This window comes from Camelus dromedarius, chromosome 17, assembly GCF_036321535.1.
Source record: "Camelus dromedarius isolate mCamDro1 chromosome 17, mCamDro1.pat, whole genome shotgun sequence".
Taxonomy (NCBI): domain Eukaryota; kingdom Metazoa; phylum Chordata; class Mammalia; order Artiodactyla; family Camelidae; genus Camelus; species Camelus dromedarius.
This window is the reverse complement of record NC_087452.1, coordinates 19,821,745-19,835,324: the sequence shown is the minus strand read 5'-3', so window position 1 is coordinate 19,835,324 and position 13,580 is coordinate 19,821,745. Positions and strand designations below refer to the sequence as shown.

Below are 13,580 nucleotides of genomic sequence, written 5' to 3'. Positions count from 1 at the left end.
GTAAGACTTACTGTTGACGTCAATCTTGAACAACTGGCTGTCTGAGATACTACTTTGTCAAGTTTCTTCACTGTAAAGTTACTCTTTCCCCAGTCCATACTGTAAATACTCTTTGGAAACAAGTCACTATGCACAGTCCACACTTAAGAAATTGGGAGTTATGTTCCACCTCCCTGAGGGCAGAGTGCATACATAAATTACGTGGAATTCTTCTGCAGAGGAGCGTTCCCTCATTTCTCTCTTCTCCCCATTTATCTGTTTATTCAGTCATTTACATATGCCAGTACGGACACATGGATATTTATTTTATACTCTGGGTTATAATCCAGTACTACTTTACTTCTTTTCTTGCTCATTTTGTCTTAGCTTTGGCTGCTGGGAACTCTTTCAGCGCTGCTTTGACAGACCCTCATCATTGTGGAGGTTTTGGGTGTTTCATTTTTGTGCACTTCCTTACTTTCTAGCACAAGATGCTCCAGGATCATCCTGTATATTTCCTATGCCAGTCCTAAAATCAGCCATTTGTCTAAGGATTTCTGGTTCCTTTTCCTGGAGAATGGTATTAGACATCAAGATCTGGGTCTAGGTATGCTGCCTGCTACTGAACTACCATTGCTTCTAGGTCCTCTTAGCTGACAGCGCAAGGGGATAAATGTGAGTATATATACATCTATCTATCTATCTATTTGTCTGTCTGTCTGTCTGTCTATCTATCTATCTATCTATCTATCTATCTATCTATCTATCTATCTATCTATCTATCTATCTATCTACCTTCTACAAGTAACCATCTGTATGTGTACTAGGACAAGCATGATTTTGTACCACTGTCTCTGAGTCTGGCTGATTACCACATGGATCATTCTGGCCTACTCCTCTGCCTTATTTGTGACCTCCCCTTCTCTGGGCATAGGTCCAAGGCATTGACATATTTTAATGCTCCCCACCTCCTCTCTCCTCCACCCCTCTAATAATTCTAAGATGCTGCTACGGTTGAGAGCCACTGTGCTGGTCAGGTTACACTAGTCTTCCTTCCTGCACTTAGTGTCTGGTACACAACAGGTGTTCAAAAAATTTGCTGTTTACTTGAAGCTGAGACTGAGGTGTGAAGGGATGTGGACATACTGTGGGCATGGAAAGGAAGGAAGGGGTGAATCTGAGGGTTAAGGCAGGAGTTGCTGCCTGAAAAATAAGGGACAATCAAAAAAGTTGGAGGACTTTATACAGTGGAAGCAACTCTCCTCACACACATGAATGAATGTATGTCAGGGCCTCTGCTCTATGTTTTCTCATCTACACGGAAGGCAAGAGGAGAGAAAGCAGGCCAAAATGCCAGCATGTATGCTTAGCTGGAAGGAATAATTTCTTCACTGTAAACATGTAAAAATAGAGAGCGGTCTGTGAAACACTCGCCCCTGTGAATCTATTAAAAACTCCTATAGACACTGCTACTGAATTAGGTCAGCTGAGAAATGCACTTTGGAAAAGGAGTTAGAACTCTTAAGAAAAAGTCTTTCAGGCTTTATTCTGCCAGGAAACAGTTAACTCCTTACTGAATCAAGACCCTTCCACCTGGTGCCAGCAGTGTGGTCACTCACTGTGGGTTGCATTTGCAGGTAAGATGGGCAGGTTACACCAAATCCCTGTCAAGCTCCCCTACTTTCTTTCCCACTCATCCGGCACATGCCTGTGAGCCCCATGGTTTCATACTGCTCCCACATGAGAACTCAGAGCATCGCTGAGCACAGGGACAGGCCCACTCTAACATCTGGATGCTGCCATGCTGTCTGTGGCCCCTTGCATTGCTCCCCCCATGTCTCTTCCATCCACCCTGGCCTTCTTTCCCTTCTTCAGATATCTCATACTCTTGCATACCATGAGGACTTTGCACAGCTGTTTCTTGCCCCAGTATCATCCAGTTAACACCTTTCAATCTCAGCTTAAGCATCACTTCTTCAGAGAAGCCCTCCCTGTTTGTATAACTTAAGTCAGAGGCTCCTTGTTTGAATGTCTCACAAATATTCTTAGCCTGCAGAGCAATGATCACATCGTATAGACAGACACTGCCAGCTTTAGTCTTTGATCAGTGTCTGTCTCTTCCAGACTGCAAGGGCATTGGCCCAGCTATTTATTGCTAGATAATAAGCCACCTCCAAATTTAGTGACTCGAAACACCAGAGCCACAGTTTTTCTCATGAATCTGCAATTTGGGCAGGAGTTGATGGGGACAGTTCACTCTTGTTCCACATGGTATCAGCTCTCCTGGTGCTGAAGGATACACATCTGAGATGGCTGAATCCCATGACTGGCAGGTGATGCTGGCCATTATTTCATCTGCACAGGGCTTCTCCATGGTGGCATGGTGACTGGATTTCAAGAGCAAGCATCCCAAGAGACAGGGAGTGGAGGCTGCACATTTCACAAGGTCTGAGACTGGAAACTGGCACAGCATCATTTCTGCCATAGTCTATTTGTCAACAGTCATGGAGCCCAGATTCAAAGAGGAGACATAAATTCCCCTTCCCCCTTAATGGAAGGTGTGTCAAAGAATCTGGGGAATGTACATGAAAAGTTCCACAAGCATGGATTTTTTCTAAGTTTCTTTCCCTCTGTACCCTGAGCATCCAGCACAAAGCTGGATGAGCACAAAGCATGGAAGAGGCACTGGGTTGAAAAGAGGAAATTCATTCTTTGTACTTTGTGTCTGTGGACCAGGGATCCTGTGCCTGGCCACAGTATTTCTGAGCTGATTCCTAGCTCTATCATTGTCTGAACTTTGCCTACAAGTCAACCTGTGGTGCCAGACCAGTACTTTGGTACCTCACACAGGAGGAAGACAATTCATTCAAACCCCCTCCTCGATTCCTGAATCACTTTCTCAGAGTTGTGAGGGAAGATGGCAAACAAGTCATTCTCACAATTAGCAAAAGTGGCAATTACAGACACTTGCCTGAAAATACAGTGTGCTTTAAATTAGTTACACATGACTAAGGCAAGTAATACCCACCTACAGTTGACATTCAACACCACCCACGGCAGCGCTCACAGCTGCTGATCTGAAACCACTGGGGAAATCAGCCATGCACAGAGCTTGCTTGGGAACAATCTACCCAGTTATGAATCCTGCATGTAGCCCCATTCATTCATTCATTCATTCATTGCAACTCAACTTCCTCTTCCACTCACAGGCCTGATTAGAAACAGAAAACCCTTATTGAACACTGACCAAGTGCCAGACACTTTATGTTTGTTAATTCATTTAATCCTCACCACAACCCATGAGACCGTGTCTCTGGGTACCATCCCCTTGTGGAGGACAGGCACTAAGAAGGCCGCCATACTTATGCATTTGTTTGGGGCCTTTGACTTGCTTCGAACTAGTTACACAGCAAAGCAGATGGGACGTGTATATCACAAGTGATCACAAAATTACACAAGTGTAATCTTGTTGGAGTCTCTCTCTCTTTCTATTATTGGCTTTGAAGAAGAAGCAAACGGCCACGAGTCCCACAGCCACTGGGAAATGAGTTCTGCCAACAGCCTGAGGGAGGCTGGGAGTGAAAGCTCCCCCTGGAACCTCCAGGGAGAACCCAGCTGGGGCTGACATCTTGATCACAGCCTTGCAGAGGATCCAGCTAAGCTGTGCCTGGACTCGACCCAGGGAAACTGAGACAGTAAATGTGTGTTTGCGGTAGTCTGTTACACAACGACTGATGATGAACACACCCATTTCACAGAGAAGGACAGTGCGACTATTAAACATGTTGCCCAGGGGCTCCCCCAGCTTTAAGTTAGTCCTTCCATTGTATTCTAAAATAAAAACAAAACCTACCATTTTTGAGCATTTACAACATGCCAGGCATTGTGCCAGGGGCCTCACATGTGTCACTTTCTCTAATTCTCACAAAACCCCTGTACAATAGGATTACTATTATCTTATCTCAAAGCTAAGTAAACTAAGGTCACAAAGGTTAATCTGCCCAAATTCACAGCTATTTAGTGTTGGGACCAGGATATGAACCCAGATACCTTGCATCCAGAACTCAGGTTTACTCTTCAATCCCTACTCTACTGCTTCCTGGAATGAGGTGACATCACTGCAGGTGTGTCCTGATCAAGTGTGAAGGCACAGGCCTCTGACCTAGGCTGGGGTTCCCAGAGCCCAAGGCGGGCAAAGAAACTAAATGTGAAGCTGAAAATTGTCTCAATTTGCAGAGCGTGGAACTAAGCTAGTACTCAGTGATGAAGCCTCAGGGAACAAAACCACCTAAGAAAAGTGTCATCATGAGGGTGCTGGGAAGGGGCTTCAAAACTGTGAGTGAGGGAAGAGCTAGAGACAGCATCATGATCAAGACACAGCTGTGCACATGTGTGCTTGCTAGATCTGAGACAGAGGGGTCCATTAGACCTCCTGTGAATTCAACTGCCTCCCTCAACCCTGCAGGCTCAGCCTTGTAAGTGTAAATCTACAGTGATTCTGTAGGTAAAGTAGAAAGGCCCAAGAAATCTTGTCTCCCAGCCAGGAGCACCGTGTCAAGGACAGAGTTCTGAAACAGACAGGGTATCACTGGAGCACAGCATAGTCCATGCAGACTTGTGAGGGTGGCCTTAGGCCAGCTCTTAGGTGGAACCTGCCATCACCCTGTGGCCTGGACATTTCAAAAACATTGCAGGAAAGCTGAAGAAAAAGGCCAGTTAAAATGGGGTCCAGGGGTAGCATATCTCATTTGAGCTTGACCTAGATTCTTTTTTGACAATGAAACAGGCTCTGTGCCCAAAGATGAATAAGACATCATCCCAGCCCTCAAGGAACTCACATGCAAGCAAAAGAACTCATGGAAATTAGTAAACAACCAGACATGGGAAGGCTGATGTCAGTCAGAGCAGAAGTCCACAGCAAATGCAACAGAAACACTAAAGCAGGAAAGACTGGTTCCCAACAGCAAAAATGAAGAAGGGTTCATGGGAAGCGGCACTTGGCATGATTCTGGATAAACGGCTAGGTCCCAAATAGGTAGAAGTAAGAAGACAGCTTGTTTCAGAAAGACAAAGTATGGTGTTCAAGGATACAGAGATGAGAGATACAAAGTGTATATGTAGAACAGCAAGAAAGAAATTTGGCTAGAGTGTGAGAGGCAAGGAAAGCTAAGTAAAGGGAGAAAATATGGGATGAGACCAACTGTCACTTGAATGCAAATAAATAAATTAGTAAAGGCATTGATCACTATTCTATGATGAATGGGGAGAATGGGGAATTCCAAAACAATTTTGAAGAGGTGAGTATTTAAACCTGCCTGACATTTAAAGGAACATCATTTCTCTTTGTATAAAAGAATCCTAGTTAAAGAAGGGCATTATTTCTTAAGAGTGCTCTAAGGAACACTGACCACAAGCAAGCTGCCATAAAATAAAGAGGCCTATGGTAAAATAAATATCAGAAATGGATATATTCCTTTCTTGAAGATCTGAAATGCATGTTAGGGTATTAGAAGCCCTGAGAAGTCCCACAGGATGAAGACCTACTTAACTACTTAACTCTGTATCAGCCAGTGTTTTCCCCAATATTTCATTCCTGATTTTTTTTCTTTGAACAAACACATTTAATACTTCTTGTTTCTATATGATGGATTGTTGCAAAGCCTACATGGTCTGTGTTCTTCAGCTTTTATGCCAAAGAAGAGCTTTCTTAAGGGAATGTCCACATCCTCATTACTCCTTACAAGAGGGCTGAGAGGACACTTTCTCTTCTGTGTTTAATGAGGGAGGCTGGCTAAAAGAGATGGAGTGAGGATGACTTTCCCAGGTGGGCTGTCATCTAAGAAAATACTTTATTGTCTGTCTTTTCTGCTTCCAGGAACAGAAAACTTGCCGTCTACACTGTTGTCTCAGCTTTTAAGGCCTCAAATAGACTTGTCTCAATTCCAGCATCAGAGCATTCCACATTAATTACAGGTGTCCATTAGACGGCCCAGGAGGGGTTGTGCAGGCAGATAAATGGGGCTGGAATAGCTCTGTAAAAGCACAGGGCCTACTATAAAATCAGACCTAAACTGCCAGGGGGTCTTCCTTGGGATCAGGAGCATAATTCAGCCATAAAATGATTCATAGCTGCTCCTTCTCTCTGCTTCCATATAAACATTCCGTGCCTTGTGGAAGGATTCTTTACCATCTATTCCGGGCAACAGACCCAAAGATACAGCACAGAAAAGGAGCATAATTTGGCTATAAAAATGTTGTAATAAGTGATTTTATATAACTGAAATGCCAGCTCCTTTACTATATCCTCCCACTCATTTTACAACCAGTTAATATTTTTCTGAACTGTGGTGTTGTATTCCACTCAGCCGCCTCTGCAATCTTTTTTGCCTATTTTTCTGCCAGAGCCACAAGAATAAAGCTGTCAGATGGTCAGCAAAGCCATTTTTCTCATCTGGCAAACTGTCGAGAGGCAACCATAACCTCCTACCTGCTCCACTATATAACAGAAGTAGCCTGTCTTAACAAAACAGAATTTAAATATTCTTTCAATCTATGTTATCTACAGGTATCTGCGATGAAATGAATGAAAATATATTTCCCTGACATTTTCTGACCTCGTTCCAATGGGAATGGGGTAGGTGTTCCTATTTAGCATGCCCTCGTATTGGCACACATACAGAGATGCTATATAGCTCTCTGGCAGGGATATCACAAGGTGTCTGAACTGTAATAATAAATGTAGCTATTCCAAGAGGAAGAAGGATACAGCAAGAAAGTGCCCGAGAAGAAGAAGATTAAGACCTGTAGTGAGCTAATGCAATATAGTGGTTGGGCTTTGAATGTGATGAGGATTTATGATTTCAATTAGTGCTGGAGAGCAATTTTAGAAAGTTATTTGCAGGCGACTGGCATTCTCCAAGATGGCTCATTTGTGTATTGCTTAAGATTAGCTCAGTCTTTTAGCTGTTTACAAACACGCATGGTGGCTTGCGTTGAATGTGCGGAAGTGACTGCAGTGTTACATATTCAGAGCTCTTTAGCTGAGGTGAAGGCTGCTGTTTTGGTTTCTTAGTGCTCCTGTGTGGGCAAAGCAAAATGCAATTTTGCAACGTTTTCTTCATTAAAAAGAAAAAAAAGTCGAGTTTCCCCACCTGTTCTAGACTCTGACACGCTATTTCAAATGAACAGCTTCCCCATTCAGCACATTCCCTCATATTTAAAATTCTTAAATGCCTCAAATACTCCACGTTGTGCTGCCTTGAATACAAATTAATTTTTAAAAATTCCCCATTGTAATGTTTTGTACGGAAACCCATAAATTTTAGTGTCAAAGTGCGCATGTTTTTCTCTTTTAGAGCCTTGGGGCATTATTCATATGGTAAAAAGATTTCTCAAATAAGTTAGAATCCCAGTTGAGGCATCTGCAAACACACAAAAATCACTCAATCCCAGGATGTGGAAAACCGTGCCCGCCCTTGAAAGCGGGCATCACCTTGAACCAGCTCCCACGGAGCCCTGTAACAGATTACCCAGCCCATTCACACACGGAATACAAGGTAACACTTCCCACACATGATTCCACTAGGATTCCTCACGAATAAGCCCTTGTACATATGTGTAAATACACACATTTATATCCATGCAAAGGTAAGTAACAAATAATAGCTCAACATTGATAATTCAAGTCCATACTTCAGAGATTTGTCAAGCAAAGGAAGGGGGACCTGGGGTTTTGATTCACCAACTCCCGTCAGTCGCTGATGGAAAGTTGCTCTGGGAGCATAAATTTTCTGGCACTTGAAGACTGTCCTATAAATACGCCAGCTGAGCGGACTGGCTGCCATGGCCAGAAAAAGCCTTTGGGGAAAGAGATATAGTGGCTTGCAGGTGGACGCCATTGGGTCTAATAGCATGGAAATAGTGAGAGCTCAGGGACTATGGGGAAGCCAACACTGTGTGCTTCAGGAGCCAACTGCTCCAGGCTGACATCTGCCCAGCTTCAAGTCCAATGGATGAAAGAAGACTCCTCCTTTCTAATAACTCTATTATTCTGATAAAAGTTCTGGAATATAAATCTTAAAGCCTCTGGTAAGTTCCAGTGCAATGCAGTGGTTGGTCAAGCCTGGGTCATGTGACAAATAATATGAAGAAATAACAAAAGCAGGAGGAGTGACTCCTCTTAGGAACTCAGGTATTAGTATATCAGGAATAGGGAAGAATGGATGCAATGCAAAAAAGAATAAACTCAAGAAAAAGTGATTCACTGATGTTATAAATATGGAAATACACATACAGTCTTCTCATTGCTATTCAGTCATGGGTGTGAAGTCACTTGGGACACATGACTGTGTTTGAATTTCTAAAATGCCAGTGGTGGAGGTCATAATTTTATCTAACCCCTACGTGACATGATTTCATTTTTGCCCTGAGTTTTGGCTGTATGGGTTGGAAAAAAGAAATTCAAATACAGGGGAGCCAAGAAATAAACCACTGAGGCAAACCCCAGCCTTGTTGTTCTTTCATACCACAAAAGGGGAGAGGAGTTTTAGGAAATAATTGAGTCAATAAGCAACTTAAAATGGTCTGTATATAACACTACCTACTTTATATTTTACAATATAAAGGCCAAAGCAATTACAGATTTGATCCCCTAAAAAAATAAAAATTAGGGGAGAGACCTAAAACCAATGACTGTTAGCACTGAAAGACATCTTGACCAGCATAATATTTTATCAGTTGCATATCTGATGAAAGAATGGGCTATTTCATTTAAAGTTCTTTGTGAGACTTATATAATTATAAATTAAAAGATATGTAAATTGTGTATGTGCATACTAGAGAAAAACTGTATTTTTCTCATACTAAGAAAGAATCTCCCTTCCAATAGTTCTGGTAAAAGTATTGATACTCAGAAGCTCTGATTAATTCAAATGTTTACTTCTAAACCAACCAGAGTGACCAGAGGCCAAGTGCTCCTTTGCAAGCGGAGACCTCTAACTTCCAGGCCACTGAGAGAAACTTCAGTCAAGTCAGAAACATCAGGATGAACTTGTACTAATATTCCCAGGCCTGCTTTGGTATATATTTGCCTGATTTTGCTTATATATGGGGGTGGTGGAGTTAAAAATTCTGTTTAACCTGGAAAAATTTGCATTTGTCCTCTTTTACGTATCACTGTACAGTACCTGGTACTTCCCAATTAAGACAGCATTGCTAATCTGTGAGATCTTGTGCTACTGTGTGAGATAATCACACACACCTCACATGTGGATTTCACGTGGGAACACCGGATTTGAGAGTCCTATCATATTATGTGAGATCTGCATTGAAGCTAACCAAAGCTGAGATCTATTTGTGTATTCTGAATTCTAATATGCAGGAAACAGCAGGCTGTCTACCCATATAAATTGGCTTTAAAAACCAACCAAGCAGTTTATCTGAAGGCAAATAATCTGTTATTTTAATAATTAATTCAACTCCTTAAAAAAGATGGTTAAGAAGCCAGTTACCAAGAGGTTTAAAATGTATTTCATTAGATTCAACTTTAAATGAAAGTTTAATGTTTAGATGTAGACAAGTGAGGATATAAATGTTCTAATAATAGGTTTAGATTATTTTGGTAATGAATTCAAAAGGCTATTAGCGATAAGTCTACAGCAATTGGTAAAAGAATAAAGGTCATGGGAAGGTTCAGAAAGGTAGATGCAGAGGGCATTCAGAGAAAATGGAGAGAGAACAACATGGAAATGAAATGGTCAAGAGACAACACTTATTTCCTTGTTTTTGTATCAATTTTGTTTATTTTTTACTATGATCAGAGCATCCTGAAGCATTAAAAAGAATTTCACAAAACAAATTCCTCAGTGGACTTTAAGTGAGAGAATTCTTTTGTTAAAAATGTTTAAACTAAAATAGAGAATACTAATCCCAGAGGGAAGGAATTCACAAAGTCTAGGTTCTAGATTCAGTTCTGGCCTTCTATAGATAACTCTGGATAAGTCTTAACCTCGCTGCACCCCAGTTTCTTTCAAAAACGAAGGTGATGAACTAGATAATCCTAAATATCCCACTGAGCCTTAAATTATATAATTCTATACACCACTTTTTTTAAAAGTTAGAATTCTAACAGAAATCCTAAATCAGAGATCAGTAGCAAGTGTGAATACTGAAATATATTCCTATGAGAAATAAAATCAAGTTGTAAACACAACTGAACATTCTCTCAAGCTAGTTTCATGTTCTCCAAACAGCTGCATAGTGCTACTTGAGTGATGTTATTGAATAGAAATTAAAAGGCAGTAACAAACCTTTGTAACAGGCATATTATTTCCTTTGATAAATGTAATGTGTGTTTGGAGGCAAGAAAATAGCATTTCAACTCTTTCTTCCTGATTTCTTCTTCTCCTGTTTTGTTCTTCTAAAGTCTATTGATTTTCCTTTGCCTTTTTAAGGACTCTAAAATAAACAAAATAATGTCTAATTCACATACAGAATCTCCTTTTCACAGCACTGTTTGCCTATGTACTAGTTCCCTAGCAGCAGGTTAGCAGATCAGGGAATAGTATATAACTCTAGGTGCTAAACTGCTTCAGATACAGAGTACTTTATTAAAGAACCTGTATTCTGTAAAAAAATAATCTCTGCTTTTCTTTTATATTCCCATCTTCATAGCAGTAAGGAAACCTGGGACCACATTCAGAACGCTTTATATACTCAGAAGAATTAAGTCACTAAAGATGGGAAGATTAACATTTAGTTTTCTGGTTTGTTCCTATAAATGTTGATGCCATTTATGAGTTGAAGAATATTAGGAAAGGACCAGGTGTTGGAGGAAAGATGGTGATTTCAGTATGCTGGTGTGCACTGAAGGTGCCCTGCAGAAGGCCAAATGGGGATGTTCTGAGAGCACAGAATGTTGAACCTAGAGCTTAGTAAAGAGGTCTGGGCTGGAGCCATCAATGTGGAAACCACTGGCATGTCCTTATGGCTCATTAAAGCAATGGGTCCATGGAAAAGAGTCTCTGAGGAGAAAGTACCATGATACAGATCTCTCCCATGCCTCACCTCATTTATACTCTGCAACAATCTCATGGGTGAGTATTAATTCATCTCATTTTACAGATAAGGAAATTGAGGCTCACAAGCAAGCAGGTAAGAGCTTCTCTAATAATGAAACATTTCTTTTTTGCTTCATCTTCTACTTTTTCTTAGGTCAAAATGATTAAATGTGGCTGTTCCCTCCCGGGCCTACATCCTAATATTAGAGAATAAAGACTGATGAAAATAGCAGTTTCTGATGGAAATCAGTCAAGGATAAGATTTTGCTTACAATTTCTCAATGAAGACCTGTGTGATTTCTAGTCTGAAAGATCTATGCTATAAGATAATGATTAGATACAAAATTTAAGGGAAGAAAAACTATAAGGTATCCTCCTTGAACAATCAGCTGTATTGTGAGAAAAGTTTGATATTTGCATTACTATTTCTCATTCTTATTTGCGTCTTGCTACCTCAAGAGTTTAATTTTCTTGCAATCCTTTTTCTATTATTAACTTCACATTTTTATTAGGTGTCTGTCACTGGACTTGCCTGTGGTCAGAATTCCAATGCCAAACATAGTTTTCAATGCCAGCTCAGACTTTGGAATTACTCAGCCAACATGGGTTTTTTTTCCTCAGTGACCTGTCTATCTCTTTCTTTCTGTCATACCAACCTTGACACTGGAAGGCTATAAGCCAGTCACAGACACTTAACACAAGTATTTATTACTGAAATTGCAGGGTGGGATGCTGCAGTCAGCTGAGGTTGAGAAGGTACAAGCTATGCAAGTCAGATAACTGTATAGAAAATACCATAATAACTTGAGGTTTGTGCTAACAAACATTTCTGAGACCTAGACAGTCCCCATGGAAACAGGGCTTTGCTCTTGCAGTTACATCAGAATTCTCTTCAGTAAACAATCAGGAATAGCACTTACTTTCTTTCCTCATTGTCCTTGTGACAACAGTGAATCTTCAACTGAAAAGAGAGAACAAAATGAGAGGGATACTATTGATTACTGAATGATAGGGTGCAATGCCTTCTAGAGGACCCTGACAGCAAGGGAGAGGGGCAGCAATGTGAGCTTAAGCCTGAAAAGTTTTTTAAAAACCAGACAACAATGGATAAGCCCATTTCTCCCCAGGCTGGTTGGCAACTTGCTTACAATTATTGCCACAGCTGAATATTTACTGTGTCCCAATATCAAGGCTTTATACTAGACACCAGAGGCAAAGTCTAAATTCTCTATGGCCTGCAGCTTATACTTTGGGAAGAGGAAGCCTGGGGGAGGGGTGGTCTTCAAGAAAATAATGTAGAATCTTGAATACAGAATAAGGTACAGGCATTGAAACGGCCCCAAGCAAAATGAAGGGCCCTAAAGTTTAAGCACCACTGTGTCTTGGTAAATCTATCTCTAATCCTAAAAATAGAGTAATAAATAAGTAAGCACAGTAATGACCATAAGAGGAGCAAAAGCAGGGACTCTACACTGAGTACTGAGCACCGTGCTAAGCACTGTACATACATTATCTCACTCATTCTCACCATAACCCTGTGAATTAGACACCAATTTTTGTAGGTAAGGAAACTGAGGCTCAGTAACCTGCCAGTGGACACAGAGTGGTAAAATTGAACTCAATATCAGAGCTCTAACTCTAAGTTCTTAATCACCGAAGTATAAGGTTCTTAAGTCTCAATAGTTTTATGGCAACGTTAAGGGAGGTTTCTGAGACACTTGGGAAGTTCAGAAAAAGGTTTTTATTTCTGGAGGATCCAACATTTTAAGAATCTTGTCTTGACCTCGGTACTACTGACATTCTGGGCTGGATAACTCTATGCTGTAGGGAGCTGTTCCGTGAATTCCAGCATATTTAGCAGCATCCCTGGCCTCCACCCACTAGAGGCAGGAGTACTGTCTCCTCAGCTGGGATGACCATAAATGTCTCCAGACATTCCCTAATGACCGTTGGCTGGGTATGGGGGAGGATTACTCCAGTTGAGAACCACGGACTTAAAGGATGAGTAAGAGGTAGTTAGGTGAGGAAGTGGGGGGTGGACACTCCTGAAAGAGGTCACAGCAAGAATAAAGGCAAAGTAGAGGGAAACAGTATGATAGAGACAAGGACAGGCAGGCAATTTCATGCTACTTGAGGCTAAAGGGCAAGTGTGAGTACTAGTTGGTGGCGAAGTAGGAAGAGATCAAATTATGGAGGTCATTAAATGTCATGCTAAGGAGTTAGAGTATTATTTTCATTCAGAGGGGAGGGGATGCAAAAAACTACCATGACATCTGGTAATGACATGATCAGAGGTACATTTTTCAGTTGTTACTCTGGTCTTCTTGTGGATAATATATCTGACGAGGACAAGTCTGGTTCAGTTAACTTTGCCTTTTTCTATTTTACACATGGGTTATGCCCTCTAAGATGTCTAGAAATGACCAAAAAGTCCTAGAGAAATTAGAGTATGGATGGCTCACTGACAATTCATTTCCATCTCTGGAAGACAGAAATCTCAATGCAACTCTACCAGGTAGTGGGCCAATAATGCCATGCTCCAAT

At 41.2% G+C, this 13,580-nt stretch overlaps 1 long non-coding RNA gene across 1 annotated transcript in view; it reads right to left on the bottom strand.

Annotated features, from left to right (window-relative positions):
- LOC135323342 (uncharacterized) overlaps positions 1 to 12,068 on the bottom strand; it is a 252,870-nt gene extending 240,802 nt beyond the window's left edge. The window contains exon 1 of the long non-coding RNA XR_010384809.1: positions 11,957 to 12,068. This is a non-coding gene — a long non-coding RNA (uncharacterized LOC135323342). The remainder of the gene's footprint in view (positions 1 to 11,956) is intronic.
- Between the last annotated feature and the right edge of the window lie 1,512 nt (positions 12,069 to 13,580).